The sequence below is a fragment of the Thamnophis elegans genome, chromosome 4, assembly GCF_009769535.1.
Source record: "Thamnophis elegans isolate rThaEle1 chromosome 4, rThaEle1.pri, whole genome shotgun sequence".
NCBI classification, from domain to species: domain Eukaryota; kingdom Metazoa; phylum Chordata; class Lepidosauria; order Squamata; family Colubridae; genus Thamnophis; species Thamnophis elegans.
In genome coordinates, this window is record NC_045544.1 from 114,486,070 (window position 1) to 114,508,321 (window position 22,252).

The window sequence follows — 22,252 nt, forward strand, 5'->3', positions numbered from 1 at the left end:
GAACAAGGGGTGGGGAGACAATATTAAGATGCCATACACGTTACAAAAGCCAACATTTCTTTTCCACTTTTTTCTGGCACCCCAAGCATATTGGAAGGCTTTCATGTGCTTTTTTTTTCTTTTTTTTCTCCATGAAAATGCCCCCAATGTTTGAAACTCAAAAGTTTTGTAAGGTAAGACTGCAAAAATAAGATGTTCAATAGGACCAGTTGTGGCCCTTGTTTTGTAGGTTGCCCACTTCTGTTGCCCACTTACATGTTTATATTACTCTCTAAAACCATGAAGAGTATAATCTTGTTTGACTTTAATCTATTACAATTTGTTTTGCGCTACGCACTTACAAAATCAGATTCCAAAATACTAGAGTGTCCATTAGTGGTGATTTAGGCAATTAAGTAAGATGGTGAGTAGATAAAAGAGATAGACAACGTCTGGTCCTTGACCTTTCTCAAGAATTTTTCCATTTGACTAAAATTCTCAAAGAGCCATTACATTGATTTCACTTATTTTCCTTTTCTTCTGAATCCTGCACAAACAACTCAGAGCACAGATGAAGGATGGCAAAATATCCATTTCTATTTCCCTTGAGAGATAGAATCACCAGCTTAATTTAGCTGAAGTGGGTAGTTACCAGCATGGATGTAGAGGAAGGACCTTGATCTCAACATTGCATTGTGAGTTGTTAATTTAAAGCAGGAAGAAATTGCTGGACTAAGAGCTTTTCTGATTCTCGTGGCCTATTTGTGCTGCACATCAGCCATTAGATTTCATTAGTTTAAAGGTAAACTATCAAAGTTGGAGAAACCAGCTAAAAATCCAGAAAGTTGGAGGTCAAATCTATTTTGAAGCCTAAGAACAATATGACAAACATGTTGGGAAAGGACATAAATTAGCTCCTTTGAAAGACTGGACTCTGGAGATACAGTTCTTCCTTTTAAGAGAAAGGTGGTAGTAATGGATTTTATAGGGTGGGGAATTTAACCTAATCACTTGCAATTAATGGAGGCTGATCATTAATCATAAAAAGAAGCAGCTTTGGAACTCCCATGCTGCTTAGGGCAGTCAAATTAACTATGCCTCCATGTGTATCTCTCTAAGTAATACATTGAAAGTGAAATATGTCAGATGTGATTAAGTCTCTAAAACCCTATCTTGGGATATAATGTTGTCCATCACAGATGTTTAAATACTCCAGTTAAAATGGTTGGTGTCTAAGATGATTCTGAGCATTCCAAATAAAACTGAGAAAAGAAATATGTAAATAATAATTATCATACATATACTGTGTGTGTGTGTGTGTGTGTGTGTGTGTGTGTGTGTGTGTGTGTGTGTGTATGCTGGTCTTGTTGTATTTGGGTGTTTTCCCGTGTAAGATTGAGATTGCCTTGGCAACGTTTCAGCGAGGTCTCACTAGCCATCTTCAGGTGGGTTTTGGGCTTAAAGTGTGATCAGAGCTGCAGTCTTTCTAAAAATCTTAGTTTGTGTGTGTGGAGTGCTGGCTTTGTTTCAGTAAGTGAAATGATTGATTGTGTGGTTGTATCATGATTGGTAGATTGGTGCTGATTGGTGCTGGCTGTGTGTCTATTGTTGTTTCGTGTTGTAATGGCCCGGGTGGTGGATGGGGCTCGTTTGTTGACTAGGGCTGGTCAATACCAGACATCTGGAAACCAGCCTTAGTGAACAAACGAGCCCCACCCACCACCCAGGCTGTTACAACACGAAACAACAATAGACAAACAGCCAGCACCAATCAGCACCAAGGGAAAATGGTTGTTGCAAATAGGGAAAAAATATGCCTGATGTTTTTTTTCAATAGGCCAACTACTTGGATACAGATTTGGGGCACTGAAATTCAAGTTCTGTAATGAAGGCTTTGGCCACCTAATGAGAAGGAAGGACTCACTGGAGAAGCCTAATGCTGGGAAAGATTGAGGGCAAAAGAAGAAGGGGACAACAGAGAAAGAAGTGGCTGGATGGAGTCACCAAAGCAGTAGGCGTGAGCTTGAATGGACTCCAGAGGATGGTAGAGGACAGGAAGGTCTGGAGGAATGTTGTCCATGGGGCCACGGTGGGTTGGACGCGACTTCGCAACTAACAACAACAAATGACAGCTTTCTACTTTGTGGATTATGATCTTGTACTGATGAAGTGGTTTATGCATCCTATTGACGCAATGAGCTGTGCCATTGGAAATGCCTGTTGTTGAAAATTCTACTGCAACAAGTCATAGCTGGAAGTTCAAATTACATATTCTCTTGTCCTCCCCTCAGAGGAGGAAATGGCAACCATTCCAGTATCCCACCAAGAAAACCAAATACTATAGACATTCATAGTCAAGACATCAACATGATCCTGAAATATGAAATATTTTGAGCATCAAGAAAAACAAATAATTCAATACTAAGTGAAATAAAGCCAGACTGTTCAGTGGAAACAATAATTATTAAGCTAGATGTTTTAGACATAATGAGAAGGCATTGATGCTTTGAAAAATTCGAGCTTGCAATGGTTAAGATGTCTAGATTCTATCACTGATGACTTAAACAGGAGCTTATAAGAACTCAAAGAATGTATTTTTTGATAGAAAATCCTGGCTAGGTGATATTCCATTATCATGATTAGTTGGAAATGACTGAATAGCAATAAACACATGAAAGAAATGATTTTTCAGAGGGATGTTGAAGGAAAGAAGATCACACTATAAAGAGCAGAAGACTGATACTAAAAGTTAGGGGAAAAAGCTGAATCACAGGGATGAGCAACTAGCATTTCTTTATGAATATGTGCCCCCTCTCAAGTTTTAGTACAGCCGCTCGAGTAATTCAACTTCTCATTCAATATAGAACAGGGGTGTCAAACTCAAGGCCCAGTGGCCAGATCTAAGCAGATCTGGCCACAGGGCTGCCTTGGAAACAGCAAAGGACTGGCCCGTGGTGCCTCTGGCAGTGAAAATGGAGCTCAGGGGGGCCATATGGGGCCTTCCAAGCTCCGTTTTCACTGGTTTTTAGGAGGCCATCGCAGCCGAAAATGGAGTTTGTGAGGCCATTTTCTCTGGCATGCCCACCCTGGTCACATCCACTCCAGCCCCCCAAGGTCAAACACAACCCTGATGCGGCCCTCAGTGAAATCGAGTTTAACACCCCTGATATAGACGATCCACCTATACAACAGAAGGAAACTCTAAACAAAACCACTCATAGATCAAAATCATATTGAGGCATTAACTTTATTAAACATACTGGAGACTTACACAACAGTTTCCAAGTTCTAAATTTCCTAACCCTTTTCTTTCTTGATATAGGAATACAGTAATCCTCGACTTATGACCACAATTGGGCCCAAAACATCTGTGACTAGGCGAGACAGTTGTTAAGTAGGGTTTGCCCTATTTTACAACATTTCTTGTTAAGTGGATCAATGCAGGTGTTAAGTTAGTAACACAATTGTTAAGTGAATCTGGCTTCCCCATCGACTTGGCTTGTCCAAAGGTCAAAAAGGGTTATCATGTGACCCTGAAAACACTACAGCCGTCATAAATATGAGTCTGTTGCCAAGCATCTGAATTTTGATCACTTGGGAAGGCGCAACAGTCATAAGTGTGAAAAATGGCCATAAGTCACTTTTTTTCAGTGCTGTTATAACTTTGAACAGTCACTAAATGAACTATTGTAAGTCAAGGACTACCTGTAGAGTCTCCTTTACTCCATTTCATCTGCTACTGGCCAAGTTTATCCATATAATGCTTTTTTTTCCTCTCCCTCTAGCTCTCTTTCTTCTCAGAATTTTATCCACTTGGTCTGATGAAAACAAAAATCTTCAAATGTAGAAATTTGAAAACATTCAACCAGTTCAGTAATCATAAATTGGCTTAGATATTAAAGGAGACGTCTGTATCAGCTACTCTTTAGCTGGATACCCTTTCAATGTGCCAGACTACAATTCCCATGATCTCTTATCATGACTGTCATGCTTTCTCTGAAACGATTTATTGTGAACTTGTGATGCAGATCCATAGATCAGGAACCGTTCCAAACTGCTGATGGGTAGACCATAAAATATTTTAATTTGATGTATTCAATTTAGGTACCACCCAATTCCAAATTTACTATGGGTGGATTTTATTAATTCTACTGTGTAGTGCAATATTAATGCAGTATCAGGGGTTTTCAATTCAGTTGTATAGAATGTGAAGGATGTGTGCTTTTGTTTTATTTTTATAATTTTTTTATGTATGATGTACACTGAAGATGGCATTTCATTTCAGTGTAACACGTACAATGACAATAAAATAAACTAACCAATTAATACATCAGCAAAACAAAGAACTGTATTCTAACTGCTCGATCCTGAGCGGCATCTGAGCTTCAAATAGAAAAAAGGAGTACCATATTTTTCAGACTATAAGACGCACCTTTTTTCCTCAAAAAAGAGGCTGGAAAACTGGGTGCATCTTATACATCGAATACAACATTTTTTGCCTCCTGAAGCCCCGCTCCCTTCACCAAAATGGGTATGCATACCCTTATGGAGGCTTTCAGAGAGCTCCTGGGGGCTGGGGAGGGCAGAAATAAGCAAAAACAAGGGCCGTTTTTGCCCCCCCCCCCCAGCCCCCAGCAGCACTCTATAAGCCTCCATAAGGCTATGCATGCAATTTATTTGACAAAAAACGGGCCCGTTTTTGCTCATTCCCCCTTCCCCGGAGCACTCTGCAAGCCCCCCCCCCCAAGACTATTCATGCCTTTTTAAAAAACGGGCCTGTTTTCGCAAAAAAGCGGGCCATTTTTGGAAGCTTTGCAGAGTGCAAAAACATTTTTTTTTCCTTTTGGAAAGCTCTTTAACTGATTGATGAAAATTACTTTGATCAAGTGCTGTGCCAGCAGAAACAAAGTCTTAGGTGCTGCAGATTGTCAGCGATTTCCTTCTCCATCACATGGATAAATGCACCTGGAAACATCTACCTACCTACCTACTCTCTCTCCCCCCCCATCTATCTACTGTATTTCTCTCTCTCTAGCTCTCTCTCTTTCTATTTCTCTCTTGCTATCCCTCTACCTACCTACCTACCTACACACACTCTCTCTCTACCTACCTACCTACTGTATTTCTCTATCTCTTTCTCTCCCTCTCTAAAAAATACTCCGGTGCGTCCTATACTCCGAAAAATATGGGTATATCTTGTCTCTTTAAAAATCTATCATAGTGATGGTTGGAAGTGATGAGAGTAGGAAATTACACTGCAACCTATTGTAGGTTGGGGAAGATCTTCATCATTTTTGTAGCGTGTATCAAATCTCTTTGAATTTACTGGATATAGACCCCCTTCCACGTGAGTCTTGACTCACTCTCAGTCCAGGGCAATAGTGTCTGATTCATTCTCAGAAGACGAATGTGATGACCTTTAAATTCAAACAGGTAATTTACTTATTGCATGTCTCCTCAGGAAGCTGCAGTGACGAAGGGAAAAAGCAGAACAATCAAAAACTCCATATAGAAATATTCAAAATGAACTCCTGTTTTAGAAAGAAGGAATGCATTGATATGAAAGCCACCAGCAGCTGCAGAGGGAAGATAAACAATGTTTAAGCTTAATAATATCAAATCATAATGTAACTTTTTTTTTTGCTTACAGTAACACACCTTACTGTGCATTTTTCAAGAAAATTTGGATCATATCAGGTACCAATAAACCCTTTAAACCTCAGGCAATAAGACCTAGCAAATCTTGGCTGTTTTTGCAAATAGCCAGAGTCAACATCAACTTAGTTTGCAGATGGTAAAGATGGGCCTACAAGCTAGATTGAAAGTAAGAAAAAACATTTAGGAAGAAGACAATGGCTTCTGTAGCATTGCCATGAAAACTGCATGGATATAGTTGCTAGAAGAAAAATTCAGTGGTTAACTTTACATTTAAGTTATTTATAAAATAATATGATGTTTAACTGTGTTTTTGTTTTTTTACTTTACTTAATCAGATAATCAACTTGGAAAATCCACCCCACTCTTATCACATACAGTAGAAAAGATAGAGAACAGAGGTTGCAATGGGTCAGTTGCTGAATTCTAATTCAGTTAAACAAAATTGACTCTTTAAAACTCTGGGGAAAGAAGTGTAGAATTTCTTTATGGATTTTTTGCTTAAAAAAAATGAACTTGTGATATATGGCTTTGACCATTAGAAAAGGTAGAAGGGTAGACAATAGAAAGAAGGAAAAATTGTTGTAACATTCAAGTGGGTAAAAGAAAAGTGTAACTGCTGTTAAGAAAATCAAAAACTACTTTTCTTTTCTCTTTTTTCATTTATATTACTTTCCCCCCTTACTTTTCTCTTTCAAAATTTATAAAAAATTAATAAAATAATATGTACAAAAAGGGAAAAAAGTGGCAATTCCTCAAGGCAGCAGCACAGCATTCTTCATTTGGCAGTCAAAGCTCACATCTACATAAATATATTCTTTATAGGACCTTCTTTGCATGCATAAAAATCTCCCTACACCCACTGTTTGTGGGAGACTTGTCTGTTTATAAAATGAGGTTCTCTGAACCTTCCATAATGTTAGCTACGGGTTCTCCCGAACCCAGGCGAACCCATAGTGGCCCACACCTATTTCTAGTGTTAGACCTTTTGTAGGATCCTCCTGCCCAGTTTTGATTCCCCTCTTGTATTTGACACCTTCTCTTCAGGTAAATCCACTGGTAAACCAGATAAAAAGAAGAGCTGAAGGGGAAACTGTCTGAACTCTTACCAATACAACTTGGTTAAGAAAAAAAACCACAGTCTTATCCTTTCAGTATCCCACTCGTGAGCTTATCTAGAGAGGGAAAGAGAGACTTCACAGTTTTATGCTTGTTCTAGGCACAGGTTGGAAGGGGAAGTGGCAGATCTCTTATCAATTACACACAGATAAAGAATACAATACAATACAATAGCAGAGTTGGAAGGGACCTTGGAGGTCTTTTAGTCCAACCCCCTGCCTAGGCAGGAAACTCTATACCATTTCAGACAAATTGCTATCCAACATCTTAAAAACTTCCAGTGTTGGGGCATTCACAACTTCTGGAGGCAAGTTGTTCCACTGATTAATTGTTCTAACTGTCAGGAAATTTCTCCTCAGTTCTAAGTTGTTTCTCTCCTTGATTAGTTTCCACCCATTGCTTCTTGTTCTACCCTCAGGTGCCTTGGAGAATAGTTTGACTCCCTCTTCTTTGTGGCAACCCCTGAGATATTGGACCACTGATATCATATCTCCCCTAATCCTTCTTTCTATTAAACTAGACATACCCAGTTCCTGCAACCGTTCCTCATATGTTTTAGTCTCCAGTGCCCTAATCATCTTTGTTGCTCTTCTCTGCACTCTTTCTAGAGTCTCCACATCTTTTCTACATCGTGGTGACCAAAACTGAATGCAGTAATGAAGAAAATGAAGTCTTCTCTCACCTGCCTTCTGTGTATCTGTAGAAAAGAAAGAAAGAAAAGCTCAGCCCCCAGTGAAATGAGAAAAACTAAAAGAGATTCCTAGTCGTAGACTCTTAGAAGAGAACTGCTCAGTAGCTCAGGGCAATATGACCAGGAAGGGCATCAGTTAACGACTGAAGAAGAACTAGGGTGCTGACCATTGTGCAAATGAGGCACAAGTGAACCAGACAGCACTGCCTGCATCAGCATGCATCAGAAAGCACCGCTTTTGATGTGCAGCATGAAAATATTAATGGAAGTGACCTTCCCAGTGAAGGAGGTAGATGGCTTCTCTCTTTTTAAAAATAGCTGATTTCTTTTCCTCATGATAACTCTGGTTTGTCTTTTCAACGTCTTTCCAGCTTTCTATTCCTCCTTCTGAGATGAGACACAGCAGAAACAGAGATCAAAGGTTTTCTTGGCAATGTTTTCACGTGATGGTCAGCTACACAATAGGTTTAATAAAAAATAATAAAATTGTGGAACTGACCTTGAAGCTAAACAAAATCAACAGCAAAGAGGAAAAAGTTGGCTTGTTTGACAAGTGTGGTGCTGCTTTCCTGCCTAGAAAAGAGAAACTTCTTGATCCAACCAGCATAATCTCTCCTGCTAAAATTCCAAAAACTCAAGTTGAGCCTCCAGTGGTCACCATTTTTCATCTCAGTTTACTTCAAAAAGCATTTCCCACTATTTATAGTGCCATAAAACATTAAAGCACAATAAACCCCTCGTGTTCCTTTGAATCAGCCTACCTTCTCCATCAAGCTTGTTTTCATTTAAGTTAGCCAAGAGACTGGTAGAATTGGCTATCTTGTTCCTTTCAGGAATCATCTTTGTATGGAATCAAACCTAACCCGCCTGACTTTCTTCTGGAGATGTCCCTAGGCAGTGCAGGCCACAAACTGTAAATATGCTTCCAAGGATGTTTTTACCTAGTAGTCAGAGAACATACTACCTGAAGGTTGGAGAAAGATATTCTCAATCATTTGAAGGAGGGATTCTATCACAATAGATACAAACTTATGGTAAACCACTCCAAACTTGATTGCAGAAAATACAACTTCAGTAACAGAGTGGTCAATGCCTGGAATACACTACCTGACACTGAGGTTTCTTCCTCAAATCCCCAAAACTTTAACCTTAGACTGTTTACTGTCAACCTCACCCCATTCCTAAGAGGGCTGTAAGGGCCGTGCATAAGTGCACCAGCGTGCCTACCATCCTTGTCCTACTGTTCCCTTGTATTCACATTCATTTCATGTATTCATAATCATGTCTATACATATATCTGTTATCTAATTCATGCTTGATGAAATAAAATAAATAAAAAAGTAAAATAAATGTAAATTCCCCCTTGTGACTTACTTGCAGGTCAAACTATCCATTTCAGTGTACGCAGAAGATTCATGGATTTTACATGATGGCCAGGCTACATGTTAAAATGTTCCCAAACTACGGTAAATTATATCCATATTGTGCATTGAGACCAAAGTAAATGTTAAAAGTAAAAGGATCCTTCTGTTTTGTTTTTCCCAATATCCTTACACACAACAGGAAAATATACAAGATGTGGTTGTCTATTAACATTGTAGGCATAGATTCTCATGCCAGATAAGCAGGCAAACAAGCTTTCTGTTGTGGCAAAAAACAACATAATACTATTTTTATTACTTTGCTGCCTTCTAGTGGTTACCAAGATTTTGGGTAATATTAGTCATGGCCTGGAGCATGGGGAGAGTTTCATTAAGCTTGGCTTGAAGAAATCAAAGCAAATTAGCTAGAATACCCAAAATCTAAATTTCCATCTTGATTTTTTTTATCTCACCCTATGGACACCTTGACTTAGATTGAAATTATCTGCAGAACACCTTAACCCTAGAGATTATATCTTATACCCTCTGCTTTTTACAGATCCCAGTTAATGAAATGGAGATGAATACCAACCCTGATAGTTGACAACAACTAGTGGACTTAAAATCCACAGGGATTCCTACCCTAGTTAAATCTGTCTTTTTCCATCATGTGGCCTTCTTAGTGGAATATATCTTTATTCATAACTGTTAAAGATTTTCAAGGTTTTTAGCCTGCTGTTTGCATGGTTTTTTAATGTATGCGATGAATAAATATGTATCTCTGCCCAGAGACTTTTGGAATTAAATGCTGTGGAAATTTGTAAATAGTAATGAATTAAATATGGTATTGGTCAATTAATCAGTTACATTGAGTGATATTTCCATAGTCAAAAGCTCAAACACCAAAAATATGTGCTTAACCTCACTAATTGCAATTATCTCTTAACAATTCAATCATCTTTTGCTGATTAAACTATAAATGAAAAATAGCTCTCCTTTGATTTGTTTAGAAAGGAAGGCACACTGTTTCATTGCTAGGTGACTCGAGGGTACTAAAATAGAACCCTCCCCCCCCCCAATGGAGGAGAGGAAAAGGCAAATATTTCAATATGATGATGAATGTTTGGTCGCTTTAGAAAGAAACAATATTGTCGGTTATTAAGACTCATAGATCTTTGCCAGACAGTAGAATTCAAAATTTGTTTAGAGAGTCTATCCGGATGCATAACTCTGCAATTTGCATCCTTCATCTTGCGTAAAAGCGGTTGCTTCTATCCAAGCATAAAAGCACCACCAATCTCAGAATTGCCAGTAATAAATCTGAGCATAAGCCTTCACCCGGCTTCATTCTACTACACTAGACCCCTAAAATAAATGGGATTTGGATGCTCCTACTTTCCACTGATAGAGGTGATCTGGAATACAGGTAGTCTTTGACTTATGACCATAATTGAGCCCAGAATTACAGCCATCAGTATGCAGGTTATTAAGCAGGTAATCATCTGACCACATCCAATTTTACACCCTTTTTTGCAGTGTTCATATAGTGAGTGCCACGGGCATAAAGCAAACATTATAAAGTGCATGGGCATTTTTCTCCCAAAAAATGGAAGTAAACACGGGTTTCTGGCAGAAAACATCATTTTAAAAAAGCCAGTTTGGTCTTGTGGTTAAGGCACTAGGCAAGAAACCAGAAAACCGTGAGTTCTAGCTGTCTAAGCCATGAAAGCCCTTGGGCAAGTCACTCTCTCTCAGCTCAACATACCTTGTAGGGTTGTTTTAGGAGAAAAATAGGAGAAAGAAGGTACATTGGGTATGTTCACTGCCTTGAATTATTTGTAAAAATAGTAAAGGTGGGATGCAAACAAATAAATCATGGTCACATAACCATTTGTTGTTGTTGTTAGTCGGGAAGTCGTATCTGACCCATCACAACCCCATGTTCTTCCAGGTCTTCCTGTTTCTATCATCCTCTGGAGTCCATTCAAGCTCATGCCCACTGCTTTAGGGACTCCATCCAGCCACCTCATTCTCTGTCGTCCCATTCTTCTTTTGCCCTCAATCTTTCCCAGCATTGGGGTCTTCTCCAGTGAGTCCTTCCTTCTCATTAGGTGGCCAAAATATTTGAGTTTCATCTTCAGGATCTGGTCTTCTAAAGAGCAGTCAGAGTTGATCTCCTCTAGGACTGACCAGTTTGACTGCCTTGCAGTCCGAGGGACTCACAGGGATCTTGCAAATAGTTGTAAATCCAGGCCAGTTGCTAAGTGACCAAAATATGATCATATGATCAGGAGGGGGGCCAGCCATCGCAACTTCAAATCTTGGTTATAACAACTTGTGGAGAGGAGGAGTTCCATTATAACTTCAGTCATTAAACAACAGGTCCACCTATACCATGAAGTATCTGGGATAGCCAGAGTTCACTAGAGATTATATTTTTCTTTTATTAGTTCCCCTAATTTATACTTTCTCCTTAAAATGCTATGCTTAGATTCTGCTATTTTCTTTTGTTTCTTTTCTTTTTTTTTCTTTTGCCTAGCTTCCCACTATCAGAAGCATCTAATTGCAAGATCAGAGCATCACAATTGTACTTTCATTCTCTGCAGAAATACTTGGAAATGAAGACTTGAGCCTCAGTTTTTGCTCAGGGAATGTGCCACATTGTTTTGTTGAACCAAAGGGTTTTTTTTTTCCTGGTAATTTTATCCATTCTGAAAGAACTATTTTTCCCATCTTCTATGCCATGTCCAACAACTCTTTATTTTCACCATCTTTTAAGGATAGCAATGCTGTGTAGATTATGGATGGAAATAATGCAAAGCCAAGCTTGATTAGGCCTTAGTCCTACATAACAGGCCCCTGGCTCTATGGAAACCATGGCAACAAATGCTTTCATATATCTGGAAAGGTAGGAAACATTACACCCTTTAGAACAGGGGTGTCAAACTTGATTTCATTGAGGGACGCATCATGGTTGTGTTTGACCTCGTTGAACCCAGGGGACGTGGCCAGGATCAGCATGGCCAGCTTGACATCACTCATTGAGGCTCCGTTTTCAGACATGATGGCCTCCTGCAGCCCTCTGCCAGTGAAAACAGAGCCTGGGAGGGCCGCATGTGGCCCTCCTGAGCTATGTTTTCGCTGGCAGAGGCACCACAGGTTTGTCCTTCAGTATTTCCAGGCCAGATCCGTATCCAGATCCTTCAGGCTGGATACGACCCAGGGGCTTTGAGTTTGATACCCCTGCTCTAGAAGATCTACCTCACATTTCTAACCTCTTCTCTAGAAGAAACTGGGATTTCATCTCAACTAATGGCTAACTCCAGCATCAGATGGCTACAACTACAGTCTCTCCCTATTGAGATGTGGCCGTCACTGTTAGCCATCTTTATTATGTCTTAGCCTCGAAGACGTGGCTCCATCTACGAGCCATTGGTCGAGGCGCGCACGCGGCAAGAGCAGGAAAGTTACTGCGCAGTAATTGGCTACCGTGGGACAGCCTGCATATAAATTGCTGTCAAGCGGGAACTGTTCAAGCTTGTTGGTTCTGGAGTTGCTGTTGCGTTAGCTGTTGTAATAAAGCCTTGTTATCCGAGTCACTGCCTTGCCTCAGTCATTGCCACACTTTCAAACATAATATTGGCAGTGAGGATGGGATCTTCTGAGGCATAGGAAGAGCTGTATCACGTAAGATTTTTTTTTTTTATTAACACAAGGCTTTTTGGTTAATCGCTGAGGCAATCTCCTCAGAACGTGTCTTTCTCAGAATGCCCACTTTGAACAATTTTGCACCATTTGCTCCAGGTTTAGAGTCCTTGGAGGCGTACATTGACCGGTTCAAATGTTTCCTCGAGGCAAACAATCTGGCTAACTTGCCTAGTGAGGGAAAGAGAGCCAAATTCCTGAATGCTTGTGGGCACAAGATGTTCGGAACAGCCAGGGCTTTGGCCGCACCGCAACCAGTCTAGTCCCTATCATGGGAGACTCTGTTGGCAAGACTGCAGAACCATTACGCCACAGCTCCATCTTGTATAGCTAGGTGCTATACGTTCCAACAAAGGCTACAGAAAGGGGGGGGAGTTAGTGGAACCAGTACATGGCTGCCCTCAGGGCTGCAGCGTTGCACTGCGATTTTCCTAATCTAGATGACTCCCTACTTCAGCAATTCGTTTGTGGGGTAACCGATTAGAGGCTGTGTCACCGTTTGTTGGCCCATTTTGAGCTCAGCCTACAAGCAGTGTTAGATGAGGCTCGTGCCTCTGAGAATTCTCTGCCGAGATTGAAAGGGGTCAAGCTGCAGCGTCCCCTGCATCACCATCTACTAAGACTGTCTATTCATCACGGGGAGATGGACGAACATCCTTCATCTGACACTGATGAGGCTGGTGTTGACTGCCTCAAAACAGCAGGTAGCAGAGCAGGGCGTTCACGAATGAAATTACCTCAGAGCCACTGTGCTGGTTGTGGCAGGAACCATGCCCGTGCCTGTGTCCATTTCAAATCAGCTATTTGCCACAAGTGTGGGAAAAAGGACATTTGGCTAAAGTGTGCCGTGCACCATCTCCTCCCCAAGGTCACCAGCTGGACCGTTCAACTTATTGCCAAAGTCATGGTCTTACCACACTGTTTTGCAATTTTTCATGAACAGTGGCAGGTTGCTCTGCCTAACAGCCAGACCAATGCGACATCAGGGAATAAAATTTATCTCAGCTTCCAACTCGAGGGCAAGCCCTGTTGCTTGGAGGTGGACACTGGCTCTTCAAAGTCTATTGTATCCTGGCCTACTATCAAGTGTTTGGTGACTTCCCTATCAAAGAAGCACCTGTCACCTTGCTTTATTAAGTTGCGGAACTATCAGGGGGAACTATATTCCAGTAGTAGGCATGGCCGGTTCCAAGTGGTCACTCCGAGGTTTGAGGGCAGGCTTCCCCTCATCGTCATCCAGGGCAACCTCCCCAGTCTACTGGGCCTGGACTAGTTCAATGCCCTGGGCCTCAGTGTCACTGGGGTGCATGCAATGACGGGTCTTGACGATTTTGTAGGCCTGACTAAGGAGTTTGCTGCGTTTTTGATGGTCATTAGGGTAATAATAAGGGGAACCCCACTAGTTTTAATTGGACCCTCAGATCGCTCCCATCTGTCTCAAGCCAGGAGGGTTCCCCTGGCCCTGGTCCGAAGGTGGATGCTGAACTAGACAAGTTGATTGCCCAAGGGGTGTTAGAGCCCATGGATTACTCCAAATGGGAGAACCCCATCATGATTCCTTTGAAATCCGATGGCTCCATTAGATTGTGTGGGATTTTAAATGCACGATAACAGGGGTCTCCAATCCAACCCCTACCCTGTCCCTGTAGTACAGGAATTGCTCATACGTTGAGACGGGGCTCCATTTTCGCCAAACTGGACCTTGCTCAGGCATTCAGCAGCTTCCTGTGGATGCTGCTGCTGCGGAGCACAGACTATCGTCACCCACAGGGGAGCTTTAAATGCCGGCGGCTCCAGTTTGGTATCAGTGTAGCCGTGGGCATATTCCAGAGCCTCATGGAGCGATTTATCCATGGCCAATCTGGGAGTTGTCTCGTACTTCGACGATGTGCTTATTCTGCCAAAAACAGCACTGAACTCATGGCAAGGTTGAGTGCTGTTTGTCGAAGTTCCAGGCGGGGGGTTAAAGCCTAAGCCTTCTAAGTGTCAGATAGGGGTAACCAAAGTGGAATTTTGGGGGTATCTGATGATGCCAAGGGCATCCATCCTACCACCTCAAAGATAGCAGCCATTAAGCAGGCTCCTGTACCAACCAATAAGGCCCAATTGCAAGCTTTCCTTGGGCTCCTAAATTTCTACTCCATGTTTTGCCCCATAAAGCCTCTGTAGCGGAGCCTTTGCATCGGCTCCTCGATAGCAGGGCCACTTGGAGGTGGGGTCTTAGGGAGGCAGCCGCTTTTTTGGCTGTAAAGGAGCTTTTAACATCCAATGCTGTCCTTGTCCAGTATTGCGACCACCTGCCTCTGATGCTCACATGTGATGCGCCACTATTTGGGATGGGTGCCATCCTGAGCCACAAGCTTCCAAATGGGTCTGAGGCACCTTTTGCGTACTTTTCAAGAACTTTGTCCCTCGGAACGAAATATAGTCAATTAGACAAGGAAGCATTTGCAGCGGTAGCTGGAATTAAACAATTCCACAACTACCTTTACGGACGTTTTTGAGTTAGTGACAGACCATAATCTTATTGGGTTTATTGGCAGGCGATAGACAACTCCTTCTATCTTACGCATCTCACAATGTCCCGTTGGGTCGGATATCCCTTGGGCGTTACAATTCATAAGCTGATCTATCGGCTCGGGAACAGGGGGCATGCGGATGACTAAGTCGTTGCCCCCTGCAGTGACCGAGGTGACCCGGATCCTGAACCTATGGTTTATGATAGAGGACACAGCCCGGTTCCCTTATGGCCACAGATGTTGCCACACGTTCGGCTAGGGATGCTATCTAGCTCAGGTTTGGATTGGGTAAGGAGAGGTTGGCGCAGATGCAGTTTACCTCGCAGTTCTGCCATCAAAACACAGGCAGCATGAACTGTCGGTACAAGAAGGGTGCCTACTGTGGGGCCATAGAGGGTCGTTCCTCCTCAACTTCAGGAACATCATCCACTGTCTGCACGAGGGGCACCCTGGATAGTCAGGATGAAGGCCTGGGCCAGAGTACGTTGTGGTGGTTGGCCTGGATCAGGATATTGAGCATTGGGGGGTAGGTGTCAGGACTGTCAACAGTCCAAGGCCAGTTTCCCCACGGCACACCCTAGGAAGTGGGAAGACACAAGATCCTGGGCTAGGATCCATTTGGATTGTGCAGGACCTTTCCATGGACGATGGTTCCGGGTAGGGTGATGCATTTAACGTGGGTGGAAGTCGTTCTCATGCCATCAGCATACTACCAAGGCTTGATTAGGGCATTGCAAAAGATGTTCGGAACTCAGGGTGCCGGATGTATTGGTATGATAACGGGGCCCAAGAGTCTGCGTCTTTTCAGATTATCTAGCGGGACACAGCATCCGCCATGTCTGGTGGCCCTACATCTTTCAAGCAATGGTTATGGCGAGCGGGATAAGGCCATCTGTTAAGGAGTCTCGGCTAGGCTAGGACCAGGGGAAATGGCAGGCCCAAATTGACAGATAACGTTAGTACCACACAGTTCCATGTCCCCTAACCAACCGCAGCCTGCAGGTGTTAATGGGCCGCCGTCTCTGGACCAATCTTGATTGACTTCAACCCCAGATACTGCAATGACAAACCTACACAACAATGACCATGCCAGGGGTTTTGAAATGGGGGACCCATGGGGAACTATGGGGGTGAGCCGAGGTGGTTACCGGGGTGCATTCTGCAATTAACGGGTCCCTGCTTTTACAGAGTTGGCCTAGGCGATGGGTGCATTTGGCACCGCCACATTGATCAGCTGTGACCGTGTATGGCCTTGACGCAGATGCCAGCTGATCTCTTCCCAGTTGGTCCTATAGACCCCCGTTTGTTCTGGGCACCACTACAGAAACGCTGCGTTGCCTGACCAGGCAGTCCACCATTCTGGTGCCAGACTTACCTGGGGAATCACGGTTGCATCCAAAGTTGCCAGTCGGAGAGTTAGTGCAATCACGGGAAGTTCCCCTGGAGAAGTCTCCTCCTACTCCTCCTCCTGGGTCAGTTCCAGCCAAGCCAAGAAGATTGGATCGCACGCACAGGCGGCCTGCATATTTGCAGGATTACGCATGCGCCAGACTGGTGGAGAGGAGTGTTATGTCTTAGCCTCGAAGACGTGGCTCCATCTCTGAGTCTCGCCATTGGTTGAGGCGTGCGCAGGGCAGGAGCGGGAAAGTTACTGCGCAGTGATTGGCTACCCATGGGGCACCCTGCATATAAATTGCTGTCAAACGGGAACTGTTCAAGCTTGTTGGTTCTGGAGTTGCTGTTGCGTTAGCTGTTGTAATAAAACCTTGTTATCTGAGTCACTGCCTTGCCTCAGTCATTGCCACCCCTTCAAACATAATAATCTTCATCATAGGTGTCCCTAAAAACCCTTGATGATAGTACACCCATGCAATAATGCAATGATGTATGAAATGCAATTGTGGCTTTTTATAGATATCTGCAGGGGGTATCAGCTTCTAGAGTAGGATTTCTGGTTTTATTTTATTGTTGTCTCATTAGCAAGGCTAGTCTCGCTAATGAAGGTAACTGGAGGTTGTATGATTGATTTGAGGTTGTGGTGGCCTAGAGTCAAGAAGAACACTATCAATGGTCCACTGGCTGTTGAGATTTCTAGGGAATTATTACATCCAATGTTATTAGATTGAAGTAAGCACTGACAGGCTGGGGAGAAAGCTAGGGAAAAACAATTCATCTCCCTTAAGAAAAAGTGCACATGCAAATTTGGCTTGCTTACAGTGCCATCTGCTGCCAAGGAAGGGGAATTGCTTCACAGGGCAGACTGACAGCTAACCTAGAAGAATAGAATAGAATAGAATAGAATAGAATAGAATAGAATAGAATAGAATAGAATAGAATAGAATAGAAGAATAGAATAGAATAGAATAGAATAGAATCAGAGTTGAAAGGGATCTTGGAGGTCTTTTAGTCCAACCCTCTGCTCAGGCAGGAAACCCTATACTATTCAGACAAATGATTGCCAATCTCTTCTTTAAAACTTCTGGTGTTGGAGCATTCACAACTTCTGGAGGCAAGTTGATCAGACCAGGGGGGCTGGAAGAGTGACTGGGGACCTCCATAGCAGCTGGATACGCTAAAGGATGGTATTCCCACTGAGAGCGCTAGCGCTAGGAATTGCCTATATGAAATGCTCTGACATGTCTTTAAAGAAGCATTCATTCCTCTGGGGCCTTTGGAACTCCAGCAAATCTGCCTGATTACCCTTCAGTAATCCTTGGTCATTGCTGAGTGTTCCGGGTGATGTACAGAAGCTTTCAATTCAATATAGAGCATCTACCATTAGTCACTAATGGGTCCTATTCACTGCAACAACAGTGTCAGTTTTCTCTTGCATTACAGCAACTTAATGTTCATTATAAGGGTTTTGGAATTGTATTCCCTTAAAATTCATTTCCTAAAATTGTTCTCTGGTTTTGCATGTTTGGGATGAGGGGTCTTCTCCTTGGTGTATTCTGATATCTGTTCCATAAAAATTGGTTAAACGTGCACAGAGGATTCCATGTGCTTCCCAAAAGCTTTTGGGTATATTTTCCTTCCAAGACTTTTAAAAGGATTTATCAGATTATAATTTTTAAATGTGCCCTAATGATGAAAAGGTTGAAGGACTACTGACCAGGGACGTGCAGTCAGGGGAGGCAGGGGAGGCGGGGCCTCACCAGTGTAATGAGGAAAAGAAAAGAATATTTAAAATAATTTAAAAGGCTAAGGTAGCTGCTGCCAGACTCCAGAGTCACAGTGACTCTGAATCTGCTTAGTGCTAACTGTAGGGGGAGGCGAGAGAACTATGGGCCTCCTTTGCATAAGGAATTTTTTGCCTTTTAACACTTGCTCAGAGTTAAGCAAGGGCTAAAAGGCGAAAAATCCTTATGCAAAGGAGGCACGTGATTCTCCCGCCTCCTGTTCTGGGAGCAGCAAATCATGCCTTGGCAGCCTTGCCTAAGTAAGTTGCTTTTTTATTTAATTTTTTCCATTTTCATCATGCGGGTGGACAAGAAGACAGTTGAAATCCACAGCTGGAAAAGGTATGTGGATCGGACGGAGGAGGGGGGGGATTCAAAATGATAATTTAATTTGTAATTTTTGTAAGGAATTTGTGTGTGTGTGTGTGCGTGTGTTTCTTTCGGAGGGGCAAGGCGGCGGAGCGCAGCAGAGGCAGGGCCGTCTCCGCCGCTGTGTCCAACAGGCCAGGTATCTCGCGTTTATGTCCGCCATAAATGTGAGACGCCTGGCCTGTTGGACACAGCGTGGCAGGGGAGGATTGGGCTGGGTAGGCTGGCTGGCTGGGGAGAGGGGAATCATGACTGCTCAGGCTCCAGTGGCAGGGCTTTAAAGTGGCAGCAGGTACCGGCGGCAGGACTTAAAGTCCGGCGCCACGTCCCCATAGAGTGGGACCGGGGTCCCGCTCTATGGCGGATGGGGCCGGGACTTTAAAGCCCTGCCACCGGTGCCCTGCCGTGGCGGCAGGGCTTTAAAGTCCCAGCGCCGCGTCCGCCATAGAGCAGGTCCTGGTCCTGCTCTATGGCAGACGCGGCACCGGGGCTTCGGCAGGGCTTTCGCGCTTGCCTCACCGGCCATGAAGCTCACCGCACGTCACTGCTGCTGACTAATCACATTAGTTGATTGCATTTTAATTAACCGATATGTCAATGAATGAAATTAACAGGGCACCTCAACCCAAAATACAGTCTTTAACTCAGCAAACATTGCAAATATAAATGGTTTGTATACAACATCCCAGAAGGGAGCTGCTGTAAAAACCTCTATGGCTGTATTTGCACGACATACTGACTTTACTGAATTACGGTTTAATAAAATCATCCAATTATGTGTGTTCATACAACATGCTTGAGGAGGCCAGTTTACATTTTAGCTGTTGCATTTGCACACATAATCCGCTTGGTTGCTGTTATCTGTACATAGATTGTGTATTATTATTGCGCCCCTTCCTGGATCAGGATGCTCTGTGCACAGTCACTCATGCCTCGTCCTTTCTCCGCCTGGACTACTGTAATGCTCTCTACATGGGGCTGCCCTTGAAGAGCACCCGGAGGCTTCAACTGGTCCAGAATGCGGCTGCGTGGGTTATCATGGGGACACCTAGGTGCTCCCATGTTACACCCCTTTTAGGCGGCCTGCACTGGTTGCCGGTTGTCTTCCGGGTGCGATTCAAGGTACTAATTATGATCTTTAAAGCACTCCATGGCTTAGGCCCAGGGTACCTGCGAGACCACCTACTGCTACCGGTAGCCTCCCACCATCCAGTGCGATCCCACAGAGTTGGCCTCCTCGGGGTGCTATTGGCCAGACAGTGTCGGCTAGCGACCCCTAGGTGGAGAGCCTTCTCTGTGGGAGCGCCTTCCCTCTGGAATGAGCTGCCCCCAGAGTTTCGTATAATTGCCGACCTCCGGTCCTTTCGACGCACCCTAAAAAGTTGGCTTTTCCAGCAAGCCAGCCTGGCCTGAACAAAACAAAATAAATTATTGATCATTGTTAATTTTAATTCAATTTTTTTTTAAATGTTGTAAATTCTAACTGGGTTTGTTTGGGATATTCTATTTAATTTTTTTAAAACTTTAGTATTATGTGTTTCTTTTAATGTTGTACGCCATCCTGAGTCCTTGGGAGAAGGGCGGCATATAAATCTAATAAACCAAATCAAACCAAACCAAACATTAGGAAAGATAAACGTGACTACACTCAAACCTTACAAATTAGACAATATTTTAGCCAAGTTACGGTTACAAAATCAGCCTATGTTCTTTCTATTTGAAATTTAGAGAAAACTTAAGCATTTCTTTCACCAACTTAGCCTCATCTCTTATTTTATTTGTACACTGGTCCTCTTGTTTGAGGACCACAAAAACTGGGAGCCTATACTGTAGTATAAAATATTAGGATTGTGCATATTTCAGATTTCATCCAGAAATTGTGCTTCAGAATGTGCAGGAATCCAGCATCTTACAAACAGGAACACCTCAACGCTATTCCAAAGAATAGAGTACCGTTTGGGGGAATGTATAGTATAATGTTTCCCAATCCTGGTTGTTTTTGCTGTTGTTGTTGTTGTTAGTGTATGGCATTGTTGTGTTAGCTAGGAGACAACAATACATTTGCAGAATAGTAATTTATCTGCCAATTTACCAGCTGTGTTGTAGGATATGCTCATGTGCTTCCCAAGATGTGCCAGAGGAGAGCGAGCTGGCTTTGCACCAAGAAAGAAAGATGAGCAGCTGTTCCTGAAGCGCCATCCTATGGGCCCTCTCCTTCCCCAGACCCGCCTCATAAAAAGGTGCCAGACAACTAGGAAGCCAGCAGAATCTGACTGACTGCATGGAACACCAATTCGTCTCCCCACCAAAGTGGTACCTATTTATACTACTTGCATAGACATGCTTTAGAACTGTTAGGTAACAGAAGCTGAGTGTCAGTGGATGGGGAGCCTCACCCCATCACACAGTGCTAGGGACTTGACCAAAACAAAGACTATCCCCAGCATCATTAAACCACTGAGCCACAGCACCTCCTCAATCTTTGTACCTTCAGTTGTGCAGATTGGGAATTCCAGGAGTTCAAGTCCAGACATCTTAAAGCCGCCCAGGTTGAGAAACAATAGTGTGTAGCACATGAACTAATAAATATAACTGTAGAATTTCTTAAGAATGGGAAGTAGGAGATAGGTGTTTAACTCTTCACTGAAAAGCATAAGAATTTAAAACTTTATTTAGTCCTACCATTTTGTCATTCATATATTGCTCTCTGTTATAATTGTTTTTCCACAACCAAATCAGCTGTATGGCTGATCATTTGTTCACAGTGCCTTATTAACCCTGCCTATTAGTGTATTCCTTAAAAATGATGTTAAATATTACATTATCAAATGCAAAATATTCTTCCAAAGATGGTTTTTCTTTCTAAAAGCAGTTTATCAAACAAGCTTCTTAAAGGGGATGTTGTAAAAATAAAGAAAATGCTAACCAATGTGTAGACGTGAGGGGAAGGTTTGAGAGAATTCTGGAATCTCAAAGTCTCATTTTCAGAATAAATTCATTCTTAGCCATATAAAGATCTATAGGCAGAGGTGGGTTCCTACTGGTTCACACTGGTTTCGGTGGAACCGGTAGTGAAAATGGCAACTGGGTCTCTGAACCGGTAGGGACGGCCATGCTCAGCCACACCCCCGAATCGTTTCCCGCGACATCTTTTTTTCACCTTTTTAAATGTTCTGCGCATGCACAGACCTATTATAGGCAACTGCGTGTGCGCTGAGTACATGTCAGGCCCTTGCACAAAATTGTGTGTGCACTGAACCAGCAGTAGTGCTAGAAGAAACCCACCCCTGTCTGTCTATAGGTTTATGTTCTGAAGTCAGGGGGTGGGGTGGGTGTTTAAATCTGCTTGTTTTATCACATAGTTTCATAGCTTCTACTGAGAGAGTATCCATGCAAATATTCTTTTTTTATTACTATCCCAAGGAAATGATGTTTCAATTGTCCTAAACTCATTATCCTTCAAAGACTTGGGTCTCCCCTACAGATCTGAATGGAAAGCAGGGGAAATTATATCCATAGCTGACCATGGTGAATCTCTGGCAAAAGGCATTATTGTTACAATTATTTTTAAAACAGAGGCCTGTGAGGTCAAAATCAGCACCCCAGCCACTTTTAGTTAAGCAATATCAGGCTTGTAATACCTTGGAGTTAAGAGACACGATGGAAAGTTACAAA